Source organism: Leucopleurus acutus (assembly GCF_964270905.1).
Source record: "Leucopleurus acutus genome assembly, chromosome: 8".
In the NCBI taxonomy this organism is placed as follows: domain Eukaryota; kingdom Metazoa; phylum Chordata; class Mammalia; order Artiodactyla; family Delphinidae; genus Leucopleurus; species Leucopleurus acutus.
Window position 1 is genome coordinate 65,450,498 of NC_139151.1, and position 20,262 is coordinate 65,470,759.

The 20,262-nt window shown below is 46.8% G+C and overlaps 1 protein-coding gene and 1 pseudogene across 3 annotated transcripts in view; both read right to left on the reverse strand.

Annotated features, from left to right (window-relative positions):
* GALNT18 (polypeptide N-acetylgalactosaminyltransferase 18) overlaps positions 1-20,262 on the reverse strand; it is a 361,106-nt gene that overhangs the window by 77,226 nt on the left and 263,618 nt on the right. The gene's annotated exons all lie outside the window — the stretch shown is intronic.
* On the reverse strand, positions 10,570-12,584 carry LOC309964872 (60 kDa heat shock protein, mitochondrial-like; annotated as a pseudogene). Its single transcript has 2 exons — positions 12,576-12,584; positions 10,570-12,335 (listed from the first exon to the last, which is right to left on the reverse strand). The product of its transcript is annotated as a 60 kDa heat shock protein, mitochondrial-like (transcript).

Genomic DNA, 20,262 nt, shown 5'->3' on the forward strand with positions numbered 1-20,262 from the left:
CCTGTTGGAAGTTGGAAGGCAATGGACTGACCTCCTAAGCCTGTCTTGCATTTAGTATATTATTAATATTTAGGGCCAATGGAAAGGAAACAAGCATCCCCACTGAGCGTCCACTATGTGGCAGGCACCGGCACAAATCACACACAGTAGCTGTGTGACCTTGGGTTAATCACTTGATCTCAGGGTGCCTCAGTTTCCTCATCTCCAATGGGGATCCTAAGAGTTCCCATCTCAAGAGGTTGCTGAGGAGATTAAAGTGCTCATAGACAAAGTGCTTAGAAAGAGGCCTGGCACATAATTAGCGCTCAGTCAGCCTCGGCTATTACTGAACAAATGATACACAGCAGAATCTTCAGAATAACCCTGTGAGGTAGTGATTATTGTCTCCAATGCCAAACAAGGAGACTGAGACCAAGGCTGTCCCTTGCCCAGGACCACACAGCCAGTACGAAGGCAAAAGGATGAGTCTAGGGCTTCCCTGGTGGCGCAGTGGTTGAGAGTCCGCCTGCCGATGCAGGGGACACGGGTTCGTGCCCCGGTCCGGGAAGATCCCACATGCCGCGGAGCAGCTGGGCCCGTGAGCCATGGCCGCTAAGCCTGCGCATCCGGAGCCTGTGCTCCGCAACGGGAGAGGCCACAACAGCGAGAGGCCTGCGTACCACAAAAAAAAAAAAAAAAAAAAAAAAAAAAAGGATGAGTCTGAGCCTGACCGAAGCTCAAGGAAGAGCCAGTGTTTCCCCAGGCGACCATGCTTTGAAGGAAGTTTCCAGACCCAGGGGTGGTTCCGAGGACCAGGAAAGGAAGCCATGGAAGGCTCTAGGGTGTGTACCTTTATGTCCGTGACCCATATATTCTGGGGACTGTGCTGATTTCCAACTCACTTTGCTCAGATTTTCAAGGAAAGCCTGTGAATACTGTGAATATGTTACTGATGACACCCGGAGTCAGGGTAATTATTCTTTGTGCCACTGGAACGGAGGCTACTAATTGACATATTTCAGCGACCCAACACAGTACATGATTTGTAACAAAGCTCTTTTATTCCAAGACCTGTCTCTCAAAGAGTCAGTCGCCATTTCATCTTAGAGTGGGAGCCTCTGCCTTGGTTCTAATCAGAAGGGTGGTGGCAGCACCTCCCATTCCGCCCTTAGCTGCACTGTGAAAGGAGCCGTGTGAATTCACTGCTGACCTCTTGAAGCTACTCCCCTCTCCCCATCCTGTAGCCACCGCCCTCATCCAGACCACTGCCATGTCCCATCTGGACTCTGCAACAGCCTCCAAACAACTGCCCTCCCTCCTGCCTTCCTCGTCCAGTCTCTTCTCCACCCAGCAGCCAGAGTGATCTTTTGAAGGTGTACATTGGATCCCGTCCCGCCTGCACGGCGCCCTCCCCAGCACAGCCCCTGAGGCTCCGGGGGCCTGGCCCCTGCCCACCCCTCCAGCCTCGTGCTTGCTTCCTAACATACTCCGTGCTGCAGTCATGCTGACAGTTTTTACTTCCTCCAGCATGCTGGGTTTCCTCTCACCTCTGGATTTCTGCACATGCAATTGCATACCCACCCCGCCCTGCTTCACCTGACATCCTTGGGGTGTCAGTTCAGCGTCACAGTTCTGTATCCCCTTCGACTAGGTGAGCCTGTCATGCTCTGTGGTCCCAGCCCTGTCTTTCCCGACCATGACACTGGTACTGGTTTACTAATCTCCTTCCCTCTTTCAAAATGTTCTCCAAGCTCTTCACCACATTCTCCTTTAGACATGTGCTAAATGGTGCCTAGAACAGATCACGGGTTTCCAGCAGAGGTGGGATGGCTGAGCTGGGTGGGAGTAGCGCATAGTTTATAAAAGCACAGCTTTGGAGCCAGCGAGAAGTGGATTCCAATCTCTACCTCTGCCACCTGCTGCTGTGTCACCTTTGGCAGGATGTTTCTCCTCCCAAGTCTCAATTTCGCCTGGTAGAAGAAGGGGATGGAGTGCAGGTAGGTGTTTGACCCCGAGCCTGCCTCCGGGTGAGCTCTGTATGCATGGCAGCTGAGGTGGGATCAGGACATCTGGGTCTATTCTGACCCCACCATGTGCTGGCTGAGTGGCAACACTGGGGTACTTCACCTCCCATCTATGAAACTCAAATGACAGTGATTGCTACACTGAGCAGTGGGCTCTGGAAGCCCCTGTCGTAGTGCTCGGAACATTGTAAGCCCTTAGCCTGCACTTGTTATTATTGAGTATTTGATAATAACCATTATGACTGCTGCTAGTGGCTTCTCCTGTACAGCCACCTTCAGGGGACAAATGATTGCAGAGGAGTCACGTGTCTGGCTGAAGCCCAACAGACAACAGACGTGCTGCCCTCCAGAGTGCCTGGCCCAGCAGGGAGAGGCTCCTCTCCAGAGACTGGAAGCACCTGTTCACCTAGAGCTTGTCTCCGCTCTCCTCTCTTCTGTGAATAGAAACTCATCTATCGTGAGCATCTGCCTCGGATATAGCCTTTGGGTTCCTGGCAGCTTCTGGTTGGAGCAGAAGATGTGTATTTGGCGTGTTTGCCCCTTCACTTCCGGACCCTGACCAATGACCCTGAAATAAACAAGAGAGAGCCTGTGCTCCACGATCCCCGCATGAAGAGCAGCTCCGCTGACCAATGGCTTGCTCCAGAGAGAATCTCAGAAGTCTTAGCCACAGCTGATCTCAGAGGCCCTCTCGTGGATGGCAGACAAAGGATAGGAAAGAAAATCATTGGCATTTGGACCTCACGAAAGATGACATCATGAAGCTTCCATGGAGGTTTGGGAGGATGAGGAAGTAAAATGGATCCAGGCCTCGAACACAGGTCTTAGCTGGCATGATGTGGCAAGACCCAAACCAGATAGAGGCTACAGACGGGAGGCATTGTGCCAGAGAAGCAGGGCCGCTGGAGGGAGGGCAAAGATGCGGGACAGAATGATGGCTTAGCACTGCAAGTTCTAGGGGTGGAGGTGCCAAGAGGAGGAAGGGCAAGGGTTGGCTGCCAAAGGGGTGGCTGAGAAATGAAGACCAAGGGTCAGCAACCAAGAAGGCAGACGAGGTCTCAGGGGTCGCAGGGCACAGGAAGCCACTACCAAGGCAGAACTTAATTTTTACCTAGTGCGCTTGTGACCCAGGCTCATAACAAGTGAGGCGTGTGCTAGTCTTACAGGCCCTGGGGATGCCTGGTGGCACGTCAGCCCAAGGCTGGACCTCGTGGCTTCTGGATGGGCACTGGGCAACATGTTTCCTGACCACACCAATTTTTTTCCTGTCTCTGTGCCTTTTCACCTGCTATTCCATCCTTCTGGAATAAATCCCCCACTTGTTACCCACCTCAAATCTTACCTTCTTTCACCCACCCAGTCTAAATTAGATCCCCTCTGAATACCTTTAGCACCCCACCCTTTTTCTTATTAATGCTTATTCACAATACTTCTATTTACGTATTTCTTCGTTCAATGTCTGCCCTCCACCTCCATTGCCCTGATAAAGCATAAGCTCCAGGAAGACAAGGTGCATGTTGCATATACCAACACCAGGCACTCAGGACATGTTCAATAGCTGTGATCTGAATGAGTGATTCCAGCAATCCCAGAGCCCTGGGCTTTCATTCACCATAGAGAGAGGCGGCTTAACTCGCTTAGCTGGCTCCTCTACTAAAGACCATAAACATAAAATGGGCCAGATTTTACTGAACACAATGACTTCCTTCAAACCCAAGTGGTTTTTCAGCAAAGCTCTGACATTTAAGTGCATGCTGCTACAAACGAGAAGAGTTACTTTGGCTGCAGACTTGAATTACCGTTATAAAACTCGGGAAGTTATCAAATGAACCTGGGCGATTGCAGGCGGTTTCATCTTATGGAACCATGAACTCACTGTAGAGAAAGCCCCCCACCTAGCCAACGCTTCTAGACGCCCACGGAGGAGCTGCTGGGCTGCCCCCAGACGTGACTGAGAACTTGAACTGTTGTAAGCAGAAGAGCGAGTCACACTCACCAACAGCCCTTCCCAGGGAGCCCTAATCCTGTGATTGTTTCTGAAGAAACTTGGTGCCTCCATCTGGGAACTACAAGAAAGCATGCAGGTCTTGCGGGCTGGTAGACAGAGTGTGAATCCTGCCTCTGTCCCACATTAGCCTTTCACTTGGACCTGTTCTTGGATGTCAGTTGCCTATTTATTGGGGCAACTGGCAGGTTTAAAAGAAATGCTGTATGAAAAGCTCCCTCTAGCAAAGACAGGCATCTAGTAGGTTCTTAGGGAGGATCAGGTTCCTTTCCCTTCCCAGGACTGGGAGCTGCTGGTACAAGGTCAGGGTCAGAAGACTGAGTTTATGTCCTATGTTTGCCACTTACATAAATAAACCTGCTTCCTTCCCAAGCCTCAGTTTCTTCCAGCTGCCAAATGGAGGAGCTGGACTCAGTGACATGTTAGATACCTTCTACCTTTTGCATTCTGTGGTTCTAAGTGTTCTTGCCAATACCTCAAATATTACCCAGTATTTGAGACAACCGGTAGAGTTGTGAATTGGGAGTTATAAAATAGGGAGACACTGGAGGCAAGACATCAGGATACAGTGTGACCATTTCTCCTACTCAGAGTCTGGTGATCACTCTGTAGTCCTTGGTAGGAATAGCAGATAACACTCCCATGTTAAATCCATTCACTGGTTGATGTCCTTCTGAAGCACTGGGTTAAGAAGGATTCTGAGGCTCCGTCTGGGCTCAGTGGAAAAGCATGCCACCATTTATTAGTAATATCTACCGAGGGTAAGTGATTGGGGGCGGTGGCACCTTAGTCTTGTACTTCATAAGCACAGTCCACAGGATAAGATCCCAAATCCTGTCCAGCTTTTATCTCCTTATGACATTTAATGAGCTCTTCTCTCTTGGCAAAATCTTCCCACTGTTCCCTTAGCCCAGACATCCTCCTTCCTGCTCTCCGTCCAACCAAAGCCAGCCTGGCCCTGTTCCTCCAAAGTCCTGAAATACGATTCGCACCACTCAAGTGGTCCTTATTTCTTGGCTCATCTTGTTAATTACCTTTTTATGCGTAGCTGTCTCGCCTAACTTGGCTGTGAAATGCTGAGACAAGAGTCAAAAGCCAACCCAGGCAGGCTGGGGGGAGGAAGACAAGGAAGATGGAGGCTGAGGCCTGAGAATGGCTGGCAGAAGACCAGCAACGTGTTTGCAGAGTGGCTGTAGGGTCAGAAATGCAGGCAAACAAAGACACTGACTAGGGCATCACCTAGACACCACATGCGTCTCACTCTAGTAGCAGCGTGCACGGGAATGAGAAGGAAAGAGAGGTCAAACCTGGGCAAAGCTAAGTCAAAAGCCAGAGGCTGTCAGCCTCTTCCCCCTATCACATATATTTATTTGCCCGGCTAATTCCTACCTACTTTCCCTGTCTGCCCTGAATTTGGTAAATGCCTCTGCTCTGCATTCCCGTGTCACCCATACCTCCTCCAGCTGGGTGCCTGTGTACCTTGTATATGTACAGTTTAAAGACACATAACACAAGGGACAACTGTTTACCTACCGCCCACTTAAGAAACAGTATTGGCAGCAACTTAGAAATCTCTGTGTGCTGCTCCTTACCCACAAAGGTAACCCATTATCCTGAATCTTGTTAATAATTTCCTTGCCATCAAGCTCAACTACGTACTTAGTTTTACCTGGTTTTAAATGCTGTATACATGGAAGTGTATTTTCTGCATTCTTCAACTTGCTTCTTGCTTCATTTATTTTCATCACCATTGTGCTCCATCGTATAAATGTACAGACATTTATTTACGCATTCTCCTGGTGGCCCACAGTCTGGTTGTTTTCAGGATTATGAACAGTGCTCCTTCGAATATTCTTATACATGTCTCTTGGCACCCAAGAGAGAGCACCTCTCTGTGTATCTGCACATAGTGGAATTTCTGAGCCATAGGTTAGAACACACGTTCAACTCTCCCAGGGAGAGTGAAACTCTTCCAAAGTGAGAATCCCATGTTCCAGTCCCACCAGAACAGATGAGCACTCATGTTGCTTTACAATCTTGCCAACGTTTGGCATCGTTCATAGATGGGTGTGAAATTCACTCTCACTGTAGTTTTAATTTGCATTTCCCTGAGTACCAGTGAGATGGAGCATTTTTTCCTATTTATGGGCCCAAAACACCAGCCTGTGAGAGAAGACCCATGGCCACCTTGCTCTCCTTAAGGAATCTCAAGAGCCTAAACAGGGCCTGGCACATGATAGATACTCGATAAGTTGCATGAATGAAGGATTGAGAGTTGAGCCTTAGTTCTGAGTCATCCCCCTGTGCACTTTCCTCGGTGCTCTCCCAGGTTTCCAAAGGCAGACATTTCATTCTTTTCAAGTGTAAGGAAACATTTTTTAAAGTCTGACAATGCTTATTCTTCCATCAGACTCCACAGAAAAACACTCCCTGGGGATCCAGTTTCCCAAGCCCTATTCTTACAATAAAACACTGCCTAAAGGTCTTTTGGACAGAATTGCTGCTCGGGAAAAAAAAAAAAACAAAAAACGATGCTTTTTCTTGGAAGATGTCCCTGAAGGGGTCTGATTTTGGGTCAGCCATAAGAAGCCCTTGAAGCAGTTTCCCTGTTTGAAAGGGATCCTTCATAACTCTCAGAAGGCAGCAGGAGGATTCATCTGGTAGGAATCCAAGAGACCAGCTGGGCTGGAATGTCTGGAAACTTTTCATGAAGAAAAAGTTAAAAGGCTGTTCTGCAGGGACTTGAGATTTGCTGAAATAGCTGTTTACCTATAGGAAACCCAGGGGCAGCCATGGTGCCAAGCTCAGCAAACCAGCCCATTATAGACAGGGGCCCCAGCTTTCCTTGGACTCTAATGCTCTGACTCTAAAGATTGGGACCATGAAAGTTCATCTCCTTATGGGAAATTCCAGGAGGATCGCTTAGCAAACACGTGGTCATTGAGATTAGAAGCCCTCTTTCAGTGGTTCCAAACAAGGTGAACTTATACATGGTTACCTTAAAACTCATAGCAGCCAACAGCCCTGATTACTATTGTCTAAATGCAGGCTAGGGTGGACTCAAGACAGAACGGAAGAAAAGGAAGAAGACAGGCCTGGTCCTACCTGGGGTTGGGGACGTGAAGCCAGGAGAAGGGGAGTCTCCAAGAAAGTGGCTGACTCCTAACACTTATCTGTGTGTTCCTCTACATCTCCCAGCCTTCTTTGAAGTCGGAAGGGATTGTGTGAGCAGCTCAGGCCAATGAAATAAGAGAGGAAATTACAGCTGTCACTTTCAGGCCCAGGTGGGTAAGTATGCTGTGTGGGAAACCCATGAACACTTCTGCCACTTCTCCCCCCAATCCGCTGGATGTTTACGCCAAGATGACCTTGAAGTTCAAAGAAGGGGAACCCCCAAGCAACCTGAGTCCTCAGTTACCACTTGGAGAAGAGCTGGCCAGGAGAGCCCCCCCAACATTTAGAGGACTGTGAAGTGAGTGAGAAATAAACTTGTCCTGGGTTCAGCCTTTGGGGTTTGGGGGCTGCTGTTGCAGACTGTGAACATTTCCCTGATGCACACAAGCTGCCGGCATGTGGAGAGGCAAAGTGACCAGAGAGGCTTGGGCCCTGCAGCATGGATAGCAAGGGGTTCAATCTATTGGGTGAGACTTTGCAGCAGAAGTTTCCAGGCATGGGGAGAGACTGTCCAGGTCCAGATGATGAGTCCATTCAGAGCAGGTCCCCACTAGGGACTGAAGATACAGAGAGGAGATTTAGTCCCCAGTGGGGGAGAGAGGGAGCTGCCAGGGGTAGGCAGGTATTAGGACTCCTGCAAAACAGGCTGTAGGGGAGAGTCTGGTTCCAGTTCAGAACCAGAGCAGCAGTCAGAAAACCAAGGGAGAAGCCAGCAGGCTGGAAGAGGAGAAGCCAGGGGCTTGGAGACCACGCATGACTCAGGGCTCCTCCGACGGCCACAGGTAGCAGCCCCACGGCAGCTCCACAGATCCTAGTGTGAGCCAGCAGGAGGCGGGGCTGCAGCCACACCGCCAGCCCTGGTCAGGTGACACAGTCTAGCAGGGCTGACCCTCACAGCTTCCCCGTGCATGAAGCCGAGAAGGCTAGTTCCAGCCCAGGCGTTTCTATAGAACCAAAACTACAGAAGCCCCAAGCTCTGAGACAGAAGTATTGGCCACGGTCCAAATCAGGGTCCCATTGACACGCGTGCTCTCTACTCTAATTGCATCTTTTGTTTTGAACTAAGATCTCTGGCTCCATTACCATCACTGATGCTGTAGAGAATAATAATGAGCTTGAATGTCACAGGGACTCAGGGAACAATTTTCTGAAATCCAAATAAAACCCTTCCCGTCCCTAGTGTGAGAGTCATTTTTATCAGATAACTCAGCCCATCCATTTACTCAGGAGTTCTCGGAGCCCTCTCTGGTGGGTTAAGCCCCTCTGAGTTGCTGTAAGCGCCTTCTCCTGTGGATGTATCCAGAAAAGCTCGCTCTACCCAGCCGCTATTCAAAGCTGATCCCCAGGAATATGTTTAATTTATACTTTGCTGTATGAAGATGAACCACTGACTCATTTAATGTGTTTCCTTTTTTATGTCTTTAATCAGTGGCTGTTTCTTTCCTCTCTCAGAAGTTTAATCTAATCAGAAACAGCCCCTACTCCCCATATGAACGGCTCGTTAGCATGTTCCAATCAAATTCAAATTGACTGTCCATACCAGATGCCCCTCCCACACACAGACAAAAAGAGTGACACTGGTTCAAAGGATAAGGCAGGAGGATACGTTAGGAGGGTCCTTTCTGAAATGCAGGGCAATCAGAATCACTAGAGGAAAGTATAATACAAGCTGTCACCTCCCAGCATGGTGGAGCCAGATGACAGGTGACCCATGTGTCACTGGGACTGCATAGGTGGGGAAGTTTGGCAGACCCTGGGTGCAAACATTAGAGGAAAAGCTGTGTGTCTGGCCCAAGCATCACACCCACATTCGGCTCAGAGGAACGCTCGAGGTTATCGTTCAGATGATAAAACAAATCTGAGATGCTGAACATTTTCTCACGCAGAAGTATTTGTTCTAAAGAGTTTTCCTCTTACTCCACTGGAATTCAGATTAAGAAAGCTAGTGTGCTGGGTTTTCACTTAAAGAGATTTGCCCTTTTCATACACATCAAAAGGAATTGTCAGCTTGGGTTTCATCTCTGATAGGTACCTACAGCAAACTCACATTAAAAATGGGATTTACGGGCTTCCCTGGTGGCACAGTGGTTGAGAGTCCACCTGCCGATGCAGGGGACGCAGGTTCGTGCCCCGGTCCGGGAGGAACCCACATGCCACGCAGCGGCTGGGCCCGTGGGCCATGGCCACTGGGCCCGCGCGTCCGGAGCCTGTGCTCCGCGGCGGGAGAGGCCACAGCAGTGAGAGGCCTGCGTACCGCAAAAAAAAAAAAAGAAAAGAAAAAACAATGGGATTTACAAAAGAGATCAGCACTGCAGTATAGCAGAACTGCAGGGGACCTAACAGATTACCTTTTATTTCCCACCTGAGGTTCACGGTCACATGATAATATAGAAGCACAGTAGGAAATGTTTCCAAGACCTCTGCCTCTTGTGAGACAGGAGGACATTGTGGTCAGAGAACAGGGGGGTTAAACAGTCTTGCTGTCAAATCCTACATTTCCCATTTGCTAGATTGGTGACTTCAGACATTTCATTTCACTTTCTAATATTCAGTTTTCTTGTCTGTGCAACGTGTCACAAAAATGACACATTGCAAAAGTAGATGTGAGGATCAAATGAGAGAATTTCAACACCTAGCCCAAGTTTAGAGCCCACTAAGTGTGAGGTATAACTATTACCAGTGTAAGATTCCACTGATGATAAGATTCACCACCGCAGTAATAAGAACGTTTCAGGGCAGGAGGAAACACCACATTCTGCTGAGCTTGAGATTTATATATCCACCTGCCTACATGTCACCTCCACGTGTGTGTCTCTCAGGCATCGCAAGCTTACCTTGTCCAAAACCAAGTTCATGATTTCCTTCCCTGCCTCCCCAGATGTCCCTTCATCTTCCCCTCATCTGTCTAATAGCCCACGCCTGAAACCTACATAAATAATTATGTAACTCATCTGTAATTATGTCCTCTTCCTCCCCCTTCACAGCCAGTAATGCATCAGCAAATGCAGTCAGTTCTACCTCCTAAATATAGCTTAAATTTAATCACATCTCTCAATATGCACAGACAACATTCTGCTCCAATCATTTTTGTGTGGACAACTCTATCAATAGCCTTCTTTTTTTTTTTTTTTAACCAGGAATGTACAAATGTCCTTATTCAAAAATACAAAATAAATTATCTGTAGGTATGGACAATGACAGCAGTAAACCATTCTATGTTGTCAACTGAAACCAGTAACTGATGGTTATAGTGATTTTCTCAAACATCAGCCAGCCTTTTCTTCAGTCATCTCCTTCAACTGACCTCTCTTAAAGTTATTGGTGAGGAACGCTGCCTTGAGCTTCCTTTCACATCTCATTAATGATGGTAAAGCACTATTCTAGGAATCAGGACATGCCACCTCCCATCCCACCTCCCACCCCACCCGTTCCGCCCATTCCAGGATCATTCTCTTCTTTAGGAATTTCTGTGACTACGACTTCTACTGTAGTTAACAGAGAGGCCACTCCGGCAGCATCCAGTAAGGCACTTCTTACAACCTTAGTTGGATCGGTGATTCCTTTTTCCACCATATTCACAAAATCTCCAAGCATAGCGTCATAACCAACTTCTGAAGAAATCTGCAAAATTTTCTCAATTTCAACACCTGCATTCTTAGCAATGGTCATTGCAGGAATTTTGAGTGTTTTAAAAATAATTTCTATACTAATTTTTTGATCTTCATTAGCTGGAGTTTTGAATCCAAGGCTGGAAGGCACTGAAGCAGGGCACAGCCCCTTCCCAAAACAATGCCTTCTTCAACAGCAGCTCACGTAGCATTAAGGGCATCTGTAACTCTGTCTTTCTTTCCATTCACTTCAACGTCACTTGTCCCACCAACCTTTAGCACAGCAACACCATCTGAGAGTTTTGCCAGACGTTCATTCAGTTTTTCCTTTTCATATTCACTAGCTGTAATATCTAACTGCTCGATGATTTCTTGAATACGCTTTTCAATTTGAGCCTTGTCACCTTTTCCTTTCAAGAGCATGGCGTCATCTTTGGTCACAATGATCTCTCCAACTTTTCCTAAGTCATGAGGCTGAACATCTTCAAGATTTAGAGTTAGCCCTTCTTCTCCAAATGCTGTACCACCAGTAGCAATAGCCATGTCTTTAAGCTGGTTCTTTCTGTTGTCACCAAAACCTGGAGCTTTGACTGCTATAACCTGAAGACCAACTTTCAGCCTATTCAAAACAAGTGTACTTAGAGCTTCTCCATCCACATCTTCAGCAATTATGACCAAGGGCTTATGGTGAGCGTTGGCAATTTCAAGAGCAGGAACAATGGACTGGACACCAAAATTTTCTTTTCACTCAACAGAACATACACATCTTGGAATTCACATTTCTGACCTTTTGATGTATTAATAAAGTATGCAGAGATATACCCTCTATCAAACTTCATGCCTTCAATAATTTCTAATTTCGTCATTCTGTGTTTTTCCATCCTTTACTGTGATAACGCACTTTCTTCCAACCTTTTTCATCGCATCAGAAATGATGTTGCCAATTTCTTTGTCTCCATTGGCAGGAATCGTAGTAACCTGGGCTATCTCTTCTGGGGTTGCCACAGGTTTAGACTGCTTCTTAAGTTCAGCAATTATAGCATCAACAGCTAACATCACACCTCCCCTGATTTCCACTGGATTAGCACCTTTGCTAAGCTTCTCGAAGCCTTCCTTGGCGATAGAGCCAGTACAGTAGCAGTAGTGGTACCATCCCCACCCTCTTGTGTTATTGGCAATATCTTGAACAAGTTTAGCGCCAATATTTTTATATTTATCTTTTAAGTCAATGGACGTTGCAACAGTCACACCATCTTTTGTCACTCTGGGACTTCCCCAACTCTGTTCAATAATCACTGTCCTTGCCTTTGGCTCCATAGTAATGGCTACAGCATCAGCTAAAAGGTCTACACCTTGAAGCATTAAGGCTCGGGCATCCACACCAAATTTTACATCTTTGGCATAAGCCCGAGTGAGATGAGAAGCCAGTGCCCTGGACACTGGCCTCATCTGGCGAAGGACTGAGGGTAATCGAAACGTTTCTGTGGGGCGGCGGCACCGCTTGCAGGCGACGAGACAGGCCGTCAGCGGCGAGTGAGGGACAGACTGCAGGGCACACACAGCAATGAGCCCGCGTCCCCTCCCTCCGCCTATCAATAGCCTTCTAACAAGTTTTCTTGCTTGTTTGCAAGTTTGTTGCCGTCCAATCCATCTTCTAAAATTATAAATCAGATCATGTCCCTTCTCCGCTTTAATTCAATTCAACCATTATTTATTTAGTATTTCCTTCCTTTGTGCTGGGGGCTGTAATATGAGATGGGAATTTTGTCACTGAACGAAACCTACAAAGCCCATGACTTTTTGGAACTTACATTCTGTGCTTTTCATTGTGTCCCTCCGACCCCGAAAATTCATATGTTGAAGACTTATCACCAGCCCCCCACCATGTGACTGTATTGGAGATAGAGCCTTTAAGGATGTGACGAAGGTCCAATAAGTTTGTAAGGACTGAATCCTGACCAGACACAACTGGTGTCCTTATAAGAAGAGGAAGGGACTGTAGAGCTCTCTCTCTACCATGTAGGGCACAGCAGGATGGTGGCTGTCTGGAAGCCAGGAGGAGAGCTCTCACCAGAATCTGACCATGCTGGTTCCCTGATCTCAGACTTTCAGCCTTCAGAACTGTGAGAAAATAAACTTCTGTTGTTTAAGCCATCCAGTCTATGGTATTTTGTTATGGCAGCCGGAATTGACTAATACAGCACTCACTACAATTTGTAACTATACATCTATTCTTTGTTCCCTTTTATCAGCTGTCTGTCCCATTATACCATCAGCTCCAAGAGGGAAGGGGCTGTGTTTACTTTTTAAACATTGTATGCCAAATATTAAGCATGTAATTTTAAGCATTACACGCTCAATGTTAAACATTGTATGCCCAATGTCACCTATGGCAGGCGCCTACCAAATAATGTCAAATGAATGAAATTGCATTAAATGTACATATAAAATTATAAGTTAAGTGATCATGTCCTGGTTTGCCCATGACAACATTGGTTCATGCCTGCTGGTCCAGTGTAACAGTTAGTGGTATCCTCTTTTACTCTCAAAAGTGTTCTGATTTGGATAATAAATTGTAATTTATTTATATATTTATTATTTATCTATACATGCCAAATTTATCAGGCACAACCTGATTTTAGAAACACTGAAACCCAAGATAAGCATCTGCCTTGAAATCATAGTATTACTAATATTTTCTCTCCCCTACGCCATGACTTCTTTATAGGACTACCAATTCTAAGGCAGTGAAAATGACACACGCCGTCAAGACCCGCACTCACTGATGAGCAGCATTTGAAGTAGGCATAATGAATAAAGCCAGACACACTGCATTGAGTGTGGCCAGCACTAAGCAAGGAAAGAGGTCCCGTTCATTAGACTATCCAAAACTAGAGAGCGAGCCCAGACACAGAGAGAGACAGGACCTTGGGGAGTAAATATCTCCTGGGGGTGTTACTGGGGGTGACTATCTTCAGGGCTGACTTTATGTGCAGGTAAGCCCGCTTGATGGAAAAACTTGTGTGTAGGGATAATTTCTGTAAACCATCATTGGTAAGCACTGGGAAATTTTACTCATCAGGATCTTGCCCCTTGCATGGCTTTACAAAGTGAAGAGCATTTGCAGTGGGAGTAGATGTCTCTTAATTCCCCTTCTGCAATTTGAGATTTGTGAGTAGGAGGATTTTTCAAAAGCAAACCACAACACTGTTTGGATGGTGATCATGATGAGACAGATGCTGATGCTGAAGAGGACGAGGGGGAGGAGGGAGAAGAGGAGGAAGAGAGGAGGAGGGGGAGGAGAGGGAGAGGAAGAGGAGGAGGAGGGGGAGGAGGAGGAGGAGGAAGGGGAGGAGGAGGGGGAGGAGGAGGGAGAGGAGGAAGAGAGGGGGAGGGGAGGGAGAGGAAGGGGAGAGGAGGGGGAGGAAGGCGAGGAGGAAGAGGAGGAGGGGCGGAAGAAGGAAGTGGGGGGCAGTCCCTGCTCAGTTTCTATCAGTCATTCTGAGGAGCTGATTCTGGCCTTGCCTGCTGGTCCCTTCCTGGAAAATTGGAAACACGATGTAATGGTGGCAAAGAAGTTACCTTCCAAGGGCACAACACAAAGCAGCAGGCAGACTCAATTAAAGAAAGACAAAATACGAAACAAAAAACGAATAAGAAAAGGAGTGAGAAACTGACTCTCCGGAGCTTTAACATCCATTGCTGGCTCCCAGGTTTTTTACACTTTTGCTCTTTTTTCCCCAAATCTGGAAATTATACACTGAGACATTACTATTATCTAATCCACAGCCTATAATCAAATTTCATTAATGGTCCCAATAATGGCCTTTATAGCTATTTTCCACCTTGGTCCTAACTTTTTAACAAGGTAACATTTTCTTCAGCTTGGCTCTCAAACCCCTTTATCAATTGTTACCTCTTCTGTGCAGTTTATTAATCTTACTTTGCTATGGCTCTCTCATTGAACACAATTAAAGAAATGTAAGTGTGAAGACCCTTCCAGAATAAAATTGTCCATGGGTCCTCTCCTTCTGCTCCCCACCATTTCTAGGTAATTGCTTCATTATGTACTTTTTTAATTGCTTTGTTCTTTAGGGATAAATTTTGCACTTATCTTTACTAACCGTAAAACTTACAACGCACTGTTAAGCTGTGTCTGTTCCACGGCTGCTTTGTAATTGCAGAGTCACTGCGTGGCTGGTGAGCTAAAGATAATGTGCTATGGCAAAGAACCTTCCTCTCAATGTTTTCAGATACCTTCTGGCTACCCAGCATGGCAGAATAATTGGTTCTGGGCTGCCTGGGGCGCTAAGCTCCCCTTCCATATAGAGATCGCAAGCAGAGAAGACCCCGATCCCAGAGGTTTAGGCTTCGTAGGCCCCAGGATGCTCAGATCTCAAGGGCCCTGGGAATTTCAGGCCCCACGGTCCCAGGAGGCCACGCCTAGTGGCACACACTCCAACAGAGCAGGGCTGGCTACAGCTGACCACCTAGAAAGACAATGTCAACTCCTCTCTCAAGGTCAAGTCCATATTTTCCCAGGGCCCTTGCACTTGGCCTGTGCCTGCAAGCAGTTTTCAAGGAATCCCTCTCCCTCCATTCTTTTTTTTTTTTTTTTTCTTTTTGCGGGACGCGGGCCCCCCACCACTGTGGCCTCTCCCGTTGCGGAGCACAGGCTCCGGACGCGCAGGCTCAGCGGCCATGGCTCACGGGCCCAGCCGCTCCGCGGCACACGGGATCCTCCCGGACCGGGGCACGAACCCGTGTCCCCTGCATCGGCAGGCGGACTCTCAAGCACTGCGCCACCAGGGAAGCCCTCCCTCCATTCTTGGTCAAATAAAATCTCTAAACTCCTTGCCCCCTCAATCCCTCCTTTGAAATCTGTATTCTATCACCACCCCTTGACTCCAACTGTCCCCTCAAAGGCTTCTTCCACTTGCATCTGGATACCCTTTCTCCACTCATATTCTCACAGTACAGGGCTTTAGAGGCTTAGGCATCAGACAGAACCGTGTTCAAATCCCAGCTCCACCAAACTCTTTCTATGTGGGACCTGGGCAACTGACTCAACCTCTCTGAGCCTCAGTCTTCTCGTCTGTAAAATGAGGATAATAATTCTAGCCTCTTGTGGTTCTCAGGACGAAATGACATACAGCATAAAACTCACCAGGATGTAAGCTCTAAGAGGGTACAATGTAGACAACCCTGTTCATCACTGTATGCCCAGCGCTCAGCAGTGTCTAGTATTAAATAAACAAAAGCACCGAGCACAAAGTAAACAATGAATAAATGGTAGCTATTATCATGTGGTCATCTTACCATGACTAGTGCAATCCTGAAATGCTTCCCATGACATCTGTGATTTTCTATTTTTTATTTTTCTAGTCAATTCTTATTTTTTCTATTTTTCTAGTCAATTCTTCTCTGTAACTATGGGCACCACCCTGCCACCTGCCCCATTTCCTTTGCCCATGCTCAATTCTAAAATCTCTTCCTAGTTCAGACTTTCATCCTCTCTGGGCTCCTCCATCCTCGTACCTTCCGTGGGCACACAGAGGGCACCTGATCCCCTGTCTCACCTCCACATCTTCTCTTTACCTCTAGTTCTGGCTTCTTGCTGAAGTCAAGATCTGGGTATTACCTTTCTCCCCTAATGCCAAGTGCAGAACACAAGCAGCATAATAAATGTTTACTGTGTAAATAAACAGATGGACGAATAATGCGAGCCTTCTGGTTATTTCCATTGTTATTTCTAATATCAAACTTGCCCCATTTTTCCCCACAAACCAACTCTCTACACCAAAGACCCCTTTCTTAGTCAGTGGTACCCCCAAATTTCTCAGCATCTGGGCTTGAAATCTCAATGCCATCTTTGTCCAACTTTAATAACTCATTTATAAGGACCATGAAAGGCTACGTCTTGACCTCCAATGAGCACTCAGACCACTATTAGCATCTAACACAGCGCTAAGGGAACACATGGACAATGCCTTAGCAAAAGTTTTGAGTCGGGCTTCCCTGGTGGCTCAGTGGTTGAGAGTCCGCCTGCCGATGCAGGGGACATGGGTTCGTGTCCCGGTCCGGGAAGATCCCACATGCCGCGGAGCGGCTGGGCCCGTGAGCCATGGCAGCTAAGCCTGCGCGTCCGGAGTCTGTGCTCTGCAACGGGGGAGGCCCCAACGGTGAGAGGCCCGCGTACAAAAAAAAAAAAAAAAAAAAGTTTTGAGTCACTGGGAAAATGCCCTTAGGAAGAACAAAAGCCCGCAACCTTGAAACCTGTGTCTCATGTCTTGAAATCCTTGGCCTCAGAAGACAGCATAGATGGAATAGTTATTCCATTGTACGGTTTGCAGCCTCCTGTGGACTTTATTTACCCCATGACAGCAGCTGAAGGACAATGCCACGGCAGATCCCAGTTCACAAAAGAATGATACAAAACGGTGGCAGCCCACGACACCCTCCCCGCCAAGCCCCTCCCCACCCCCCGAAGGACGTGTTGCTCTAACCTTGCGGGTTATTCTGAACTCTAGATCCAGCTGGCTTGGACCAACCATAACATTTAGAAGCAACAGACTAAAATCCAATTTAAGGTGTTTAATTTTCTCTGTCTCCAGGGACGGGGGGTGGGTCAGAGAATCTGCATGTAGGCTTTCTATGAGATGTTGCTTCTGGGGGTCTCCTGAGACCTTTCCAGCTGAGCGAGCACACTGGTGCCCACACCCCTTCTCTTCCTTTTCACGTCTCTGTCACTGTGCTGGCAGAGACTAGTCGATGTACCTAAAATCGTGGTATCCAGTGTTCTTAATTAGCGTCCTTGTTCTCACCCAAGGCTGGGTGATGTCAGCAATGAGCTTACTCAGCCTTCTAAGCCCTCTGGGGAGAACAGTGTGGTCCCTCGGGCGCTTCAGTATCCTGCAGGGTTAACAAGCACACAAACATTTGCTTGGGCCTCTTTCACTAGTAATTCTAGCAAAGTCTCTAGCCCTTTAACCCTAGATATATTCTGTAAAAGTTTCAAATAATGGCGATGCCTGTTCTGGGCAGTTGCTATATCCCCTACTTTGCTTTCTCTTCCTCCTCTGTGTCTCTGGCTCCCTGAACCCAGGTTTCTGACCTCCTGTTACCAGCTCTTCTCATTTGGCAGTTCCTCAATCTACCTCCTTTCTGACACTCTGGACTCTGGCTTTCAGCTCAGCTCTTGTCTCTGTCACCCCCTCCAGTTTAGATGTCTCCTGCGACCTCAGGTGAAGACATTGCGTGGTACTGTCTGAACCAGGCCCCGTCTCCCATGAGGGATTTGGGCTGAAATCTCAAGCACTGAAACAGTACTGTGGTCCTTTTCCAAAGTGATGCTGACCCAGGTTAGCTCCTGAAATTAAACTGTATGCCATGGACAGTTTTAAACCCTGAAGGCAGAGGTGGGTGAGCATCGTGACACAGTGATAAGGTCTGAACCCTGAAACCACTCAGGCTGGTTCTTATCTTGAGTGATTTGGGGAGGCATTTTATCCTATTACTTCCAGCTTCCTGACTTACAAAATGGGGATAACAACACGGGCCTCATGGGACTTACATAAAAATTAACAAGATAATATAAACAAAGTGATAGGTCAAGAGCATCCAATAAATGGAAGTTCCTCCACTCGTTATTGTTATGATTAATAATATTATCATCATCTTCCAGACTTGTGGCCTAATACCGCTACCAACTGTGGAGCATGTATCTGCTTTATGAAATAATAATCTTCTGTTGCCCAAGAGTTGATGTCACTAAACCAACTCTTAGACATTTCAGACCTAGAAAGGCCAATGTTGGAAACCAAGGAAATGTCTGTCTGGACTCTCCCAGTAATAGGTCATCCACCGTAAGTTCACCTTTTCCTTTTCCTTAAGTCATTGATGAAAATGTTGGACAAGCCAGGATGAGCAAAGAGCCCACCGAAGGCCACCCGCTGGATTGCCAATGACCACTCTTTTTCTCCATCTGACTGCTCTACCTTGTCTGTCACTGGCCCTCTGTTTTAGCCCCATGTTACAGAACCCCAGTTCCCAGCCTTAGAGTTCAGCCACAGTCATGCTCTTTCTCAGATGTCACTTTGCACGTGTCACCTCAACTCTCTGGAACACCTGTCCTCCTCTTCCCACCTGAATAACACACCTTCATTGCTTAGGCCCAGCCTAAATGCTGCCTCCTTTGTGAAGCCTCAGCCAGCTCCAGGGGTAGAGGGGTCACTCCCTCTTGGGTGCTACTGTAAAGCACACAGCATCTTTCATCCTTGCCATTTTGGTCCATAGCACTGGGTTATGCCTTACTTAGTGCTTCAATCCGAATTATATTCACAATGATGAATTTTCATCCAGGAAGTATTTTCTGGAATAAATGTCATTAAGGGACTTTAATTCTCTTGGTCAATTTTCTATATAATGTAATTAAAATATATTTCCTTTTATGCTAATTTTTGATTTTTATTTTACTAGACTTATTTTCATGGGGTTAATACTTTTTTTTTTTTTTTTTTTTTTTTTGTGGTACACGGGCCTCTCACTGTTGTGGCCTCTCCCATTGCGGAGCCTGTGCTCCGGACGCGCAGGCTCAGCGGCCATGGCTCACGGGCCCAGCCGCTCCGCGGCATGCGGGATCTTCCCGGACCGGGGCACGAACCCGTGTCCCCTGCATCGGCAGGCGGACTCTCAACCACTGCGCCACCAGGAAAGCCCGGGTTAATACTTTTTTGCATTGATTTTACAACTAAGATATGACTTATCTATCAGCAATTTTTAAATCTACATCTTTCTTAAAATTACGGCCTCCATCACAGAGTTTTCTTTTGTGGTCATGATTTCAACCAAGTTTAGTTTTCCTGAATCAAATTCTGCAGATGTAAATTATATTACTATTCATTTCTTCAATCAATGTTTTAGCTTTTAAAATTTTTACTGTGTTCATTTTTGTTTGTTGCTTTAGTTCGTGTTGATGATCTTTACTACTACTCATAATTTGGAAAAAGAATAATAGTTTGCATTTTTTTTTTTTTTTAGAACTCTCACAAGAAATAGTGTCAGCCGTTTCTCTGAGTTGTATACTTACTACAGTCGCCATTGGTAGATCAAAAAACACAGAAGTCCTTAAAGTCACAATGGAGGAAGGGGTCAAAACGTCCTGTTTAAGCTCATGACATTTTCTATAATCTGTTAGATTAGTATTGATACTTAGAAGATGGGGAGGTGGTTGTCTCTCCCGCTAGACTGAGGGCCACTCAAAGACAGGGTCTATGTCATTCACCTCCAGTTTCCCAGCACTGGCAAGAATGAATGAATGAATACACACATAAATGAACCCACAAGGAGATCATGAGAAATCTGATCTGATTTCTTACTGAAAGCCACTACACTATGCCTATCTATATAAGGCATAATGGTTTCTGAAGCCACTCTTCCTGGGTTGAAATCTCAGCTTTACCATTTTCTTTTA